We start from the raw sequence: 14474 nt of genomic DNA on the forward strand, positions 1-14474 counted from the left end.
TTTGTGGCAAAAGTTGCGCAATCTCCAACCACATCTCTCCTGAGTCAACATTGTTGAATACCAGTGGCAAGTGGAGGTTCAGGACGACTGGAAACAATGACAAGATAAGCGGAAAGCACATACAGCGCCTAGAATTCACAAACAGTCACCCATCTGGTATTAGCCAAGCTTTATGTTGCTTAACTTTGGTGATCTGACGAGAACTGGTGTGTCAACATGCTTATGCCGTATACATACATACATACATACATACATACAAACATACATACATACATACATACATAACTGAGTTATGATGCTTATCGGAACATGTGTATTTTTAAAATAGATATACATACCGCAATATATATATATATATATATATATATATATATATATATATATATATATATATATTTAAAGGAAAATAGTTAAAAAAAAAACATGTTAAAAACATTTTGAAAAAGAGTTAAACATTTAATTTGAAAAGGAAACACTAAATAAGTGGATAGTCCTTAATCATCAGAGTTTTAATCCGCGGAGTTTTGAAGAAATACTTTCCTTCTCATCAGCAGGATCGAATTTTGCATGCAAAAATATTTGATGAAGCTGCAAGTAAGTCAAAGATCTTACTTGATAACAAAAAGTTAAGCAGAGGGAATAGGGTGAAGAAAAAGGTGATTTCACGCGAATGGACAGTCTGGTGAAAGGTAAAGTATCCAATGACGGTATAATCCAAAAATTTTATTTTATTTTATTTTATATATATATATATATATATATATATATATATATATATATATATATATATATATATATGCATATATATACATATATATACATATATATACATATATATATATATATATATATAATTATTTTTTTACCATAATAATTAAATACCTACAGCCACTAGTGTTTCATCCTTTCAGGAATCTTCAGTGCAGGGTGTCACGATTAACACCAGTCTAGAGATTCGAACTCTGCAACACAAACCATTTCTGGCTCAATTAGCACAGACCCTATCTATTCGGCAAGCATTAATCGCATGAAATAACGTTGAATTTAAACATTTTAACTTTTAAATGTTCTTTACGTCAGTCAGACAGTGATCTAATCGTTATACGATGATCTATGCATAAGAGCTAAATTGACAGGCCAAAATTACTTTGGTAAATGCTTACTTTAACAACAATTTTCAACTGAAAGTGCTCAACGATGAGAAACGAGTTTCTTAAAGGGGCTGTCATATATATATATATATATATATATATATATATATATATATATATATATATATATATATATATACATATATAGATATATAACATATTCAAAGCCAGTCAACAAGGTGACCTTTGCAGGCTAGCATCTTTCCTCCAGGCCACCAGCAACTAACATGGTTTTCTTACGTCTACTTTCTCATCACTTTTTGCACATTCTTAAGTAGATATCTGATTCAGATCTGAACAAAATCTAAAACCTCTTCCATCATTGAAAAGCTACATTTTGACCTGACCTCATAGCCCCCTTAAGATTAACTTTGAGATTCAGGAATACTTTGATTGTCTTACACAGTAAATTTTAAATGCGAATCAAATTTTAAATTTCATTCAGATAGTCTAACATTGCTTTCTATAGGGAACACACAAGCATGACAAAAAATGTAAAAAAAATAAAAATAGCGAGATGCAGAGGAAGAGAGAGAGCGGTTGAAATTACAAATACACACACATACACGCATATATAGAGAACTTGAATGCCTACTGAAGAGAACTTGAATACCTACTAAATACTATTGAGTGTCTAAGGTCTCTCTGTACATGGGGTTTGTCAGAACAACCTGGCATGAGGATACTTTTTTCCATAGAAGTAAACCCTGACCAAATATGCAAAATCGCATTTTGTATTCGCTGCCCAAATAAGATCTCCTCACTATGGCTAATCCACATTAGCTTTTACGAAGGAATGGTGCACCTTTTCCGAGTGATATTACCTCAAGTAATAGCACGAAGACGGATACTCCACCAGACTAGATAAATTCTTGCCATAGAATCAAGTAAGACCAAGGGACCAAAATGAAAGGTATACTACAATGTATGAAAATGATTAATTGGGGAGACGAAAATTATGTTCTCAGCTTCTGTACTAACTTTGTTTGAGAAATAAAGAACTTCAATGGAACATTCGAATATCTATGTATCTCATATAAGGTTCAAGTGTAAGCTCCAGGTTGTGGGCAACTTGATTTCTGAGAACTTCGACTGAAGTAAAATAAACCAAAAAATATCGTAGGTAAAATATATATTTTACCTACGATTATGACAATTAAGCTATACGTAATCTATGCGTTTAATGCCTGTAGGGAATCGTCAGGTAAAACATATAAAATGAAATTTTCATTTATAAACACGCAGACAAAATGGACGTATCTTTAGAATATTTGTTAAATTGACGTATCTTCAGATTATTTGTTCTCGTTTCATAATGTATGACTCAACAAATTCAATGAATATTTCTGTATTAAACGACTCTGTCTTCTTTCTCTCTCCCTCACCTTTTCTCTTTTTTTTTTCTAATGTAAGTGGGTGTTAGAGTTCCATGAAAAACATGTTTACCGGCTTTTTTTTTCTCAGAAATTGAACAGAACATCCTGGTTTATTCATCCAATCAAATCGTTATCATATTCTGACGTCACATGTTTTATTCCCATAAAACAAGAAAAGTCCAGGCTCGTCTCACATTCTTCGTTAATCGATATTAACAAGAAAGTTTCATAGTTTCCTGCTTGAAATTTCACATCAATGAAAATCGTAACCTGCTTTATGAAAAATGTGAGTATAACATTCTTTCAAAATATTATATATTCATTTTTAATGATTGTCATTTAAGCACCATATATTTTTAGCTAATTATACTTTTTTGTAATCGAATTGTTCAATTTTCAGTTTTTTTTAAATGTGAGTATAATATTCTTTCTCAAAAGAGATTTTAAAAAATGCCCCAAAATGGCCAAAAATGACACGTTTTGCCTCATAAATTTGGATCCATCCATTAGATTTTTTCTGAAACTCGGCCAAAATGTGGAGCCGATTGTTCTTAATATAAATCCAGTATGGATTCGCGTCCCCAAGAACTTTCAGTGCTAGAAAACGCCCCTCTTTGTGGCTCTTAATTTTTCATTTTTCACAATAAAAACTTGATATGTCTGACTATATAGTGGTTTTACACGGTGGTCAACTCAAATATACATGTATTAAGGCCTGAAACTGCATTGTTATCCATTGACACTGGGATTTGATCACAGGCTTAAAAGAGGTCAGAAATGCCCCAAAATGGCAAAAAGTGACACTTTTCGCCCCAAAGCATTTGATCCATTCCTGAAACTTGGCCAAAATGTAGAGGCCATTGTTTTTAATATAAATTCAATATGGAGAACCCTGGCAAAATTCTGGTTCGCATCCCTCTGGGACTTTTAGGGTTAAAAAAAACATGCCTTTTTGGAGCTCTTTTTTCATATTACTCAAAAACTTGATATGTATGTCTATATAGTGGTTTTCCATGGTGCTGAATTCAAATATACATATCTTAAGGCATGAAACCGCACCGTTTGTCCATTTTCACGAGGAATCGGTGTTCCCAGGAACTCAAAAGCGGTCACAAATGCCCTAAATTACAAAAAAATGATACTTTTTACCTCATAACTTTTGCCACATCCATTAGATTTTTCTGAAACTTGGCGAAAATGTGAAGGCAACGTTGGCCCTTCACACTTCTCACATTCAACATTTCTTCACTATTTTTTGTCGCGTCATCTCACATGCAACATCAGAGGGGGTGGCACACATGCATTGCTTGTTTTTTTTAATTATATTTTTTGACACCACCCGTCCCCCCTGCCGATGCCCCTCTACCGCCCCCCCCCCAATGTAAACAGAATTTTTGTGAAAAATTAAACAGTTTTTCTTCTGCTCGGTGTGTCGGCGCGTTACTTACGGTTAAACGGTGGGGGGGGAGGCGGAAAAAACGGTAAATTAAACTGTAGAAGTACTTCTTAAATCTGGTACAAGTTCTATAATTGAATAACCCCCTCAAATAAATAAATAAATAAATAAAATAAAAAACGAAAAATAAAAATGCTTTTGTAAACCGCTCGTGAAAACTAATTTTTTTTAGATCAATTAAAAAAGCATCAAAAACTACGTAACACAGAAAAATGAACCACATTTTCTTGTTTTTGAAAACTTGTTATTTTAAATGTCTGCTTAAAAATTCTTCCGCGATGTGACAAGTCACCTTACTACGCGCGTCCATGCGCGAACGCATCATGTAAGAATAGCTTAAACGATTGCGGTGAGTTGGCACAAAATAGTGCGAGGGTTCAGGGGTTAATACCATGCAAACGGTAAATTTGCGACGGGTTTGAATATCTGATTCGTTGTCAGCAACACCGAAAACGTATAAAAAACCAAATTTTATTGGTCGGTGTTCTGTAGTAAACATTCACCAAAGTAAATTTAGTCAATGTTAAAATTCTTTCTAGCTCAAAAAAAAAAAAAAAAAAAAAAAAATACAATGAAGACTAAGTTTTCGGGATTGCTAAAAACGAATACAACATTTAAAAAATAGCGCTGAGAAATAGTTTTTATATGAAAAAAATTTTTTTTTTTCAAAAGTGGGGATCACTTTCTATATAACTTAATAATTTTGACATTTAATATGAAAGACGACTGTAAAATATTCACGTTACAAAATTAAACATAAAATGAACACCCACTTTATGGCCACCTAGTGATTTTTTTTTTGGTGGGGGGGGGGGGGGGTTGCCTGTAAGCTTTTTTGGGGGGGGGGGATTTATATAAAAAAGTGATCCTGATCCTCACTTTTTGCAAACGTAATTCTTTCATATCATGAAAGCTATTTCTCTGCGACATTTTTAACTGTTATATTCGTTTTTAGCATCCCTGAAAATCTGTAAAGTTTTTTTTGGAGTTAGAAAGAATCATGACATTGACCATAATTTTTGCAAAATATTGAGTGATATAGCATTTTCCCCAGATGTGAACACCTTCTGCATTGCGAATACAGTGAACGCACTTATCTCCCTTTCCGATACTGTAATGGCTGGCGTTTTATATTAGCCGATAGCAATATATATTTTATTTTCTAAAAACACAATAGCGGTTGCTCTACTGTACTGAATTTTCGTAATTTTAGGATATATTACTATTTTCGACATGACAATTATGTAATCATTGTTCCTATTTACAATGTCTCCCCACGGGACAGAGTTAGACACCAGGGTCGTTTTTTAACGTGGAGAAAAGGAACAAAAATAAAAATTGTCTCAGTCGTGAAGGATTTCTCCTCCACTGACAGAGAACAAGAAATTGAAGTGCAGCAATCATCTGAAGAACAGATACTACACTTTGATCTTGTCCCGAAAAAACACATTTAAAAACACGATTTCTAAACAATCAGCTTTTGTTTACGTTAAAAATAATTTTGAACATAAAAATGTTTTTTATAAACGAAAAATTTGATGATCTTCAAATGCTGTAATCGATAAAAATCTGAACAATTAAAAAGAAAATTATCAAAATTGTGCCTGGCGCTGTTTTACACAGCATCACTGTGCTGAGCAGATGCTTCACTTCAATTTCTTGTTCTCTGTTAGTGGAGGAGAAATCCTTCACGACTGAGACAATTTTTATTTTTGTTCCTTTTCTCCACGTTAAAAAACGACTCTGGTGTCTAACTCTGTCCCGTGGGGAGGCATTGTAAATAGGAACATCACTGTGCTGAGGGAGACAACTCCATTTTACTAAGAGATACGTTCATTTTTTCATCTCATAATTTAGGACGCTAATTAACGTTATTAACGATATTTTTATTAAATCGAAACAAAAAAAAAAAAGCTGCGACGAATGTTTATTTTAATCTAACAAAGTTGATAACAGTAATAAAACGAAATGTAGTTTTTATGCGACTATTAAGAGAATCGTTTTTTGTTTTCATGTCACATTTTGTTTTCGACTACATTACAAAAAACGAAAATGCTTCGATAATTTTTTCATCTCATAATTTAGGATGAAAAAAAAAAAAACCAACGATATTTGATTATCGTGAAGAAAGAGAGAGCCGTTTGACTATAGGTGGCGTTTTACTGTCTGTCCACCCAGTTACGGAATCACAAAATGTATATAATGGCACCCTTGAAATAAAAATAAATGTTTTTGTTATATTTTAATTTTAAACATGTTTTTTTTTCAAACATATTTACGTTTTTTTTTTGTTTTTGTTTTTGCAAACATATTTAAGTTTTATTTTCCCAAACATTTACGTTTTGTTTGTTTATTTTCAAACATTTACAACAATTTAGAAACAGTTTCTTTTTGTTTTTAGGTGTTTTTTTTTGTTTTGTTTGCAAGCATAAACTAAATGTTTTTGCTATATTTTTCTTTTAAACATATTTATGGGTACAACCGTTTTTCCGCGAGTATTTTTTACGCTCTTATAATAATAAAAAAAAATCAACGTTTTTTCTTTTATCTTTTTTATTATGGACCCCCCCTTTTTTTCTTAATTTTTCTGCACTTATTTGACCTTTTCCGCGAGTATATATATATATATATATATATATATATATATATATATATATATATATATATATATATATATATATATATATATATATATATATATTTGAAAAAGGATATTGTAAAACCTGAATCTTACTTGAAACTACTATAAAAAAATAGCGCGGTACAATAAGTGCATAAGCAAACTTTTCAAAAAGAAAAATATTTCAAAAATATTTAGTTTATGCTTGCAAAACAAAAAAAAACAAAAAAAAAACAACGTAAATGTTTGAAAATAAAAAAGCAACATAACGTAAATGTTTGGAAAAATAAAACTTAAATATGTTTGCAAAAACAAAATAAAAACATGTTTAAAATTAAAATATAACAAAAACATTTATTTTTAATCACGTGTGCCATTATAAACATTCTGTGCTTCCGTAACTGGCTGGACAGAGTGTAACGCCACCTATATTCAAACGGAGGAAACAGGCTCTCTCTTTCTTCACGATTACCCGATATTTTTTTATTAAGCCAACACATAAAAAAACAAAAACAAAAAAAAAAAACTGCGACGTTGTTTTGTTTGATCTAACAAAGTTGATAACCTTAATAATTAAAAATCGTAGTCTTCATGCGACTATTTAGAGAATCGTTTCTGTTTTCATATCACAATTTACGACGCTAAAACCAACGATATTTTCATCAGATGAAAACATTTGAAAAAGAAAGTTGCGGCAACTTTTTTTCTTTTCTTTTTTTTCAACTACATTTTTATTAAAACGTAAATATTATTGTGAGGTTCTATAAAAAAAAATAGTCTTTAAACTTAAACCCCAAAGAATGAAAACATTAAAAAAGAAATGGAATTTTTACGACTAAGATTTTTTTTTTGGGGGGGGGTATTACTTTTTTAAATTTCATTTTTTTGTAATGTTAAAAACTAAACGTTGGTGTTATTAATATTATAAGATTTGTTACAGTAAAAAAAAAAAAAAAAGTCGCCACAGCTTTAAAAAACAGTTTCATCCTTGTTTTATTAAAGAGTTTGTTAAATTCTCTTTCAACTATCGTTGCATTTTCCTTTATTTTGGCAAAAAAAAAAAAAAAAAAAAAAAATCTTACCATAACATTTTTTTTTGTTAATTTGTGTAAAACAGCGCCTAAAACCTTCTGATCAAATTAAGATTCTACATTTTTTAGACGGTTACGTGTCAAAGTCCTAAAAGACGAGAAGAAAAACAAACTTAATTTAAAGCAGAAGAATAATTTTTTAATCTATAAATTAAATGTAAAATGATCACCGATTTTCGGGCCATTGTCATTTTAAGTCAGTAAAAATGATATACTTATCCCCGACTTTAAATTCTAAACCAATAGTTTGTTTTTCTTTTTGCTATTTTACTAATGTTGTGCATTGCTGTTTTACAACCTTGTCACCCAGACTTAGGGTTAGTGAATAATTTGTCTAATTGGTTAAAAACTGTGAAACGGCCGGGAAACAGGAGATCATTTTACATTAACTTTGTATACGAAATTGATTCCCCATTTTAAATTATCAAAATTTAAAAAAAACTTCGTGTTAAATTTTTTTACAAAAAAAAGTTACGCACCTGAAATGCACATTTACCTACTTAAACTAAATGTGAGTTACTAAAATTTGTTATTTCTAAGGACTTTTCATTCTTGTGCTCAAATATACAGGGTGGAATAATAAAAGTGAAAAACGACACTACAGCTTTATTTGAAAACGTCTGATTTGATTATGTAGTAGAGTTGATATATATTCAATGTAGCCGCCTTCAACCTCAATCTCCGTCTCGATACGGGTCTGGAGATGGGAGCATGCCTTTTCCACAAGTGCCTGCGGGAGCTTGGTGAATACTCGGCGGGTGGCAGCGACCAAGCTGTCTTTGGTGTTGTGAGAGGTCATGTTGGCGATGTTCTCGACGTATAACCAAACGAACTAGTCCAGCGGGCTAAGGTCGGAGGAGGAGGGGGAAGTGAGAGACGGGTACAAATACGTATCATCCTTCTGAAGCCAAGCCTTTTTATAGTTAAAATATTTGTAAATAATTCATTTTTTAAATAGTTTTTAAATTTGTTTTTCTTTTTAGAACAAAAAACACAAAATCCCATATATATATATATATATATATATATATATATATATATATATATATATATATATATATATATATATACACACACATACACACACTGTTGAAATAGCCATGTCAACGTGACCTTAATCCCCCCTCTCTAGTCATCTACCTCTTTTGGTCTGGCTTTCGTTTATGCAAATATTGCCTTACTTTCATTCTATCTCACCCCCTTACCCCCTCTCTCTCTCTCTGCCTTTTTCTCCCTGTTTCTCTTTCTTTCTCTCCCTTTCGTCTTTTTCTTTGCCTCACTTCCCCTCCCTCTTTTTCTTTCTACCTCCCCCTTCGTCTATTCTGTTTTCTCCTCCTCAGTTCTCTGTCTACATTAAACGAAAATCAAATTGCTTCAAATTATCACGTGCCTCGCCTTCCTTTTTTTGTGATCACCATTAACTGAACTTTGCAACAAAATTGTTAAAAAACAATCCACGAACATCTTAAATCTCGCGTTCATATCCTTGCCTCAGTCAGAAACGTTGGAAACCGTAGAATTGCCGAAGCACTCCTTATCTCGAAACACAAACCTTCCTTGAATAACAGACTAGAACTGAGCTCTCCCTTTATCCTTTGACCCCATTATTACAAGCGAACCAGAACAAAGACAATATACAAATTTGAAAAAAAAAAATATGAAAAAAAAAAAAATACATACATATATATAAATTGAAGTATATAGAATTAATAAATAATAAGGGGGGAAAAATAGAAACATTAAAAATAAAGCAAATACACATATATAAACTGGGAAATAATACTGTAACCACTAAGGATATATATATATATATATATATATATATATATATATCTATATATATATATATATATATATATATATATATATATATATACATATATATATATATGTATATATATAAAATATATGCAGGCCAGGAAAATAAAACATTTATAGCAACTTTCCAAAGAGGAAATAAATAAATGAATAAATAAATAAATACATAAATAAAAAATAAAATAAAAATAAATTAAGTTCGACAGAGTTATCTCCTTTACGCTATAATTACTGAACATAGTATACATATATATATATATATGGTATGTACGTATGGTATATGTGTATTTATGTTTAATGCATATAATATTTGTGTGTGTGTGTAACAACAAAACGTATATAATATTTGTTTGTGTGTGTAACTATATAATGTATATAATATTTGTGTGTGTGTGTAACTATATAATGTATATAATATTTGTTTGTGTGTGTAACTATATAAAGTATATAATATTTGTTTGTGTGTGTAACTATATAATGTATATAATTTTTGTGTGTGTGTGCAACTATATAATGTATATAATATTTGTGTGTGTAACTATATAATGTATATAATATTTGTGTGTGTGTGTAAATATAATGTATATAATATTTGTGTGTGTAACTATATAATGTATATAATATTTGTGTGTGTGTGTAAATATAATGTATATAATATTTGTGTGTGTAACTATATAATGTATATAATATTTGTGTGTGTGTTTGTAACTATATAATGTATATAATATTTGTGTGTGTGTGTGTGTAACTATATAATGTATATAATATTTGTGTGTGTGTGTAACTATATAATGTATATAATATTTGTTTGTGTGTGTGTGTAACTATATAATGTATATAATATTTGTGTGTGTGTGTGTTTACACACACACACACAAATAACTGTAACTATATAATGTATATAATATTTGTGTGTGTGTGTGTGTAACTATAGATTGTATATAATATTTGTTTATGCGTGTGTGTGTGTGTAACTATATAATGTATATAATATTTGTTTGTGTGTGTAACTATATAATGTATATAATTTTTGTTTGTGTTTGTAACTATATAATGTATATAATATTTGTTTGTGTCTGTAACTATATAATGTATATAATTCTTGTGTGTGTAACTATATAATGTATATAATATTTGTGTGTGTGTGTGTGTAACTATATAATGTATATAATGTTTGTGTGTGTGTGTGTAACTATATAATGTATATAATTTTTGTGTGTGTAACTATATAATGTATATAATATTTGTGTGTGTGTGTGTGTGTAACTATATAATGTATATAATGTTTGTGTGTGTGTGTGTAACTATATAATGTATATAATTTTTGTTTGTGTGTGTAACTATATAATGTATATAATGTTTGTGTGTGTGTAACTATATAATGTATATAATATTAGTGTGTGTAACTATATAATGTATATAATATTTGTGTGTGTGTGTAACTATATAATGTATATAATATTTGTTTGTGTGTGTGTGTAACTATATAATGTATATAATATTTGTGTGTGTGTGTAACTATATAATGTACATAATATTTGTGTGTGTGTGTGTGTGTAACTATATAATGTATATAACATTTGTGTGTGTGTGTGTGTAACTATATAATGTATATAATATTTGTTTGTGTGTGTAACTATATAATGTACATAATATTTGTGTGTGTTTGTGTGTAACTATATAATGTATATAATATTTGTGTGTGTGTGTAACTATATAATGTATATAACATTTGTGTGTGTGTGTAACTATATAATGTATATAATATTTGTGTGTAACTATATAATGTATATAATATTTGTTTGTGTGTGTGTAACTATATAATGTATATAATATTTGTTTGTGTGTTTGTAACAATATAATGTATATAATATTTATTTGCGTGTGTAACAATATAGTGTATATTATATTTGTTTGTGTTTGTAACTATATAATGTATATAATATTTGGTTGTGTTTGTAACAATATAATGTATATAATATTTGTTTGTGTGTGTGTAACTATATAATGTATATAATATTTGTTTGTGTGTGTGTAACTATATAATGTATATAATTTTTGTTTGTGTGTAACTATATAATGTATATAATATTTGTTTTTTTGTGTGTGTGTGTGTAACTATATAATGTATATAATATTTATTTGTGTGTGTGTGTAACTATATAATGTATAAAATATTTGTGTGTGTGTAACTATATAATGTATATAATATTTGTTTGTGTGTGTGTGTAACTATATATTGTATATAATATTTATTTGTGTGTGTGTGTGTGTAACTATATAATGTATATAATATTTGTGTGTGTTTGTGTAACAATATAATGTGTGTAATATTTGTGTGTGTGTAACTATATAATGTATATAATATTTGTTTGTGTGTGTGTGTGTAACTATATAATATATGTAATATTTGGTTGTGTGTGTGTGTAACTATACTATATATATATATATAAATATAACTATATAATGTATATAATATGGGTGTGTGTGCAACTATACTATATATATATATACATAAATATAACTATATAATGTATATAATATTTGTGTGTAACTATATAATGTATATAATATTTGTATGTAACTATATAATGTCTAAAACGATGTTTAATTGTGAAATCTAATGCATTTTCTATTTTGTTTTATTTCAGTTTGACAATGGCTTCCAATAAATTCGAGCAACTTTACCAATGTGTCGCCTGCAAACAACAACTAAACCGACTATCGAAATGCTTGCCATGTTTGCATGGTATATGTCAGTCATGTTTCGGAAAAACTTTGGACGAAACGACCACAAACTGCACATGTCCTAAATGACATGCACAATTTGTGGATTGGAAAGACTTTGTTGTCTCCCCGATTATCGCAAAGGAATTGATGCTGCAAGAATTAAAATCTTCATCCGAGTTCATATGCGATTTGTGTTCAAAGGATGGCATTTCATCTGTGGCGAAATTTTGGTGCGAAGAGTGTGAAAAGCTCTTATGTAACCATTGCATCCGATACCACAACAGATTGTTAAATAGCCACATTTCCAAAGATTTGGATGCAATGCAAAGGTTGGATGCAATTGCGTTAGTGATGAAGATGCCAAACAATTGTGCTCTTCACAAGAAAGAGTTGGAGATGTATTGTAAAGGATGCTGCAATTATTACTGCGACAAATGTTACGCTACACACGTAAATGACCCAATGACCCCATGCACGAATTTGACCCTGTTAAGAGTACATGATGAAGTTGTGAAACGTAAGGGACAATTCCCCACCCTCGGGCACAAAATGACGTCATTTGAAAAAGAAGTGAAGACATTAACGGAAAATCTTTTACGATTTGTTAATGAATTCAAATCGGACTGCGCGATAAAACGTGTGCAAATCTGGTCGGAATACGAATCGATTTGTGAAAAAGCGAAACGTGACGCTTTGCGATTGACTGAACAAATCGATGACAAAATGCAAGAAATTTTGGCCAAATGTCATCAAATGACACAACAAAATGATGAAATTCTGCAAGAAATTTCCACATGGTGGCTGAGTTCTGATCATTTGATGAGGAAACATCGTCAAGATGTCGAAACTTTTCGTGGAATGCAAATGTTGGAAAAACAATGTCCACTTTTGCGACATGTTTTGCCATCGACGGAGATGAAATATGAAATTTTGGTCGAATTTCCTGATTATTGGCGCAAAAATATCGACTCGTTGCAAAACGAAAATGACGCAATCGTCACGTTTGAAAAAGTTGTAAAAATCCAAAAAATTTGCAAAGAAAATCAATTCGATTTGCCTGAAGCAAAACATGATCGAATTATAAGTTCGATTTTCGTCAACCAAAAAGATGAACATATTTTTGTTTGCGATGAAAAAAATCAATCACTGATCGAAATTAACAAAAATGGCGAAATTCGAACTGAATTTCATTTTTTTTCTGTCACAGACAACAAATCCTTCCAACCTCTCGACATTTGTTTTTTTTCAAAAGAAAATATTTTTGTCGTTTGTGGTTGTCATGGGAACGAAAATTTATTGTTTTTAAAAAGAAAAACAAATTTTCCGTTTTTTGAATTAAAAAATTTTTTTGAAACAAAAACAAATTTGTTTAAAAAAAAAACAAATTTTTTTAAAACAAAAACAAATTTTCTTTCTTTGTTTGAAAAAAACGAACAAATTTTTGTTTTGGATGAAAAATTAAACATTCATTCATTTTCAAAAAAATGTGAAAAATTAAACATTTTTCGAATTAGAACTTTTGAACCTTTAAGATATCCATTTGAATCCCGTATTCGCTTTGATTTTTTTAATGAAAAAATTTGGTTTTCAAATTTATATTATCCCGAATTAATTTGTTTGGATTTAAATTTTAAAAAAATTAATTCGATGAAAAAAGAAAAAGAATTTTTCGATTTTCATTTCAACGAATTTGGAAAAATGTTTTTTTGTGATGAAAATGAAATGTTTTGTTTTCCGAATGAATTTTTCTTTAAATTTAAAGAAAAACAAAATGTTTCTTCTTCAATGTTTAGTATTACAGAACAAACAAAAAAAAATGTTCCTTGTATTTTTGTTTTTGAAAAAAACATTTTTGTTTCCGTTAAAAAAAATGGAAAATTTGGAATCGAAATTTTTAAAATTTTTTATTGAAAAATAAAAAAATAAAAAAAATAATTTTTTATTTTCGTTTTTTTTTTTTGCTCATGTGTTTCTCGTCTTTGAAAATCCGTAATTTTTTTAACAAATTGTTTTTCGTTTTTTATTTGTGGTTATCTTTACGATTAGTGTTTCCAGTTCACTTCCGGTTGCTTCCTTCGTTTTTAGTCGCATTTTTTACGTTATCTTTTGTTTACTAAATTGTTAGGTGAAAGTCCAGAATTGGTAAGCCCAAACTCCCATATTATTTGTTTGTTTTTGGCCTAACATTTATCGTTTAACATTTATCGTTTAACATTTAACATTTATCGTTTA

The 14474-nt window shown here is 29.6% G+C and overlaps 1 long non-coding RNA gene across 1 annotated transcript; it reads left to right on the forward strand.

The window, feature by feature from the left end:
• Nucleotides 1–494: 494 nt before the first annotated feature.
• On the forward strand, nt 495–14177 carry LOC145271255 (uncharacterized). Its single transcript, XR_013865780.1, has 3 exons — nt 495–689; nt 2616–2813; nt 12164–14177. It is a non-coding gene; the product is annotated as an uncharacterized LOC145271255 (long non-coding RNA).
• The last annotated feature ends 297 nt before the right edge of the window (nt 14178–14474 follow it).

Source organism: Euprymna scolopes, chromosome 46, assembly GCF_053919585.1.
Source record: "Euprymna scolopes isolate OS-2025 chromosome 46, ASM5391958v1, whole genome shotgun sequence".
In the NCBI taxonomy this organism is placed as follows: Eukaryota; Metazoa; Mollusca; class Cephalopoda; order Sepiida; family Sepiolidae; genus Euprymna; species Euprymna scolopes.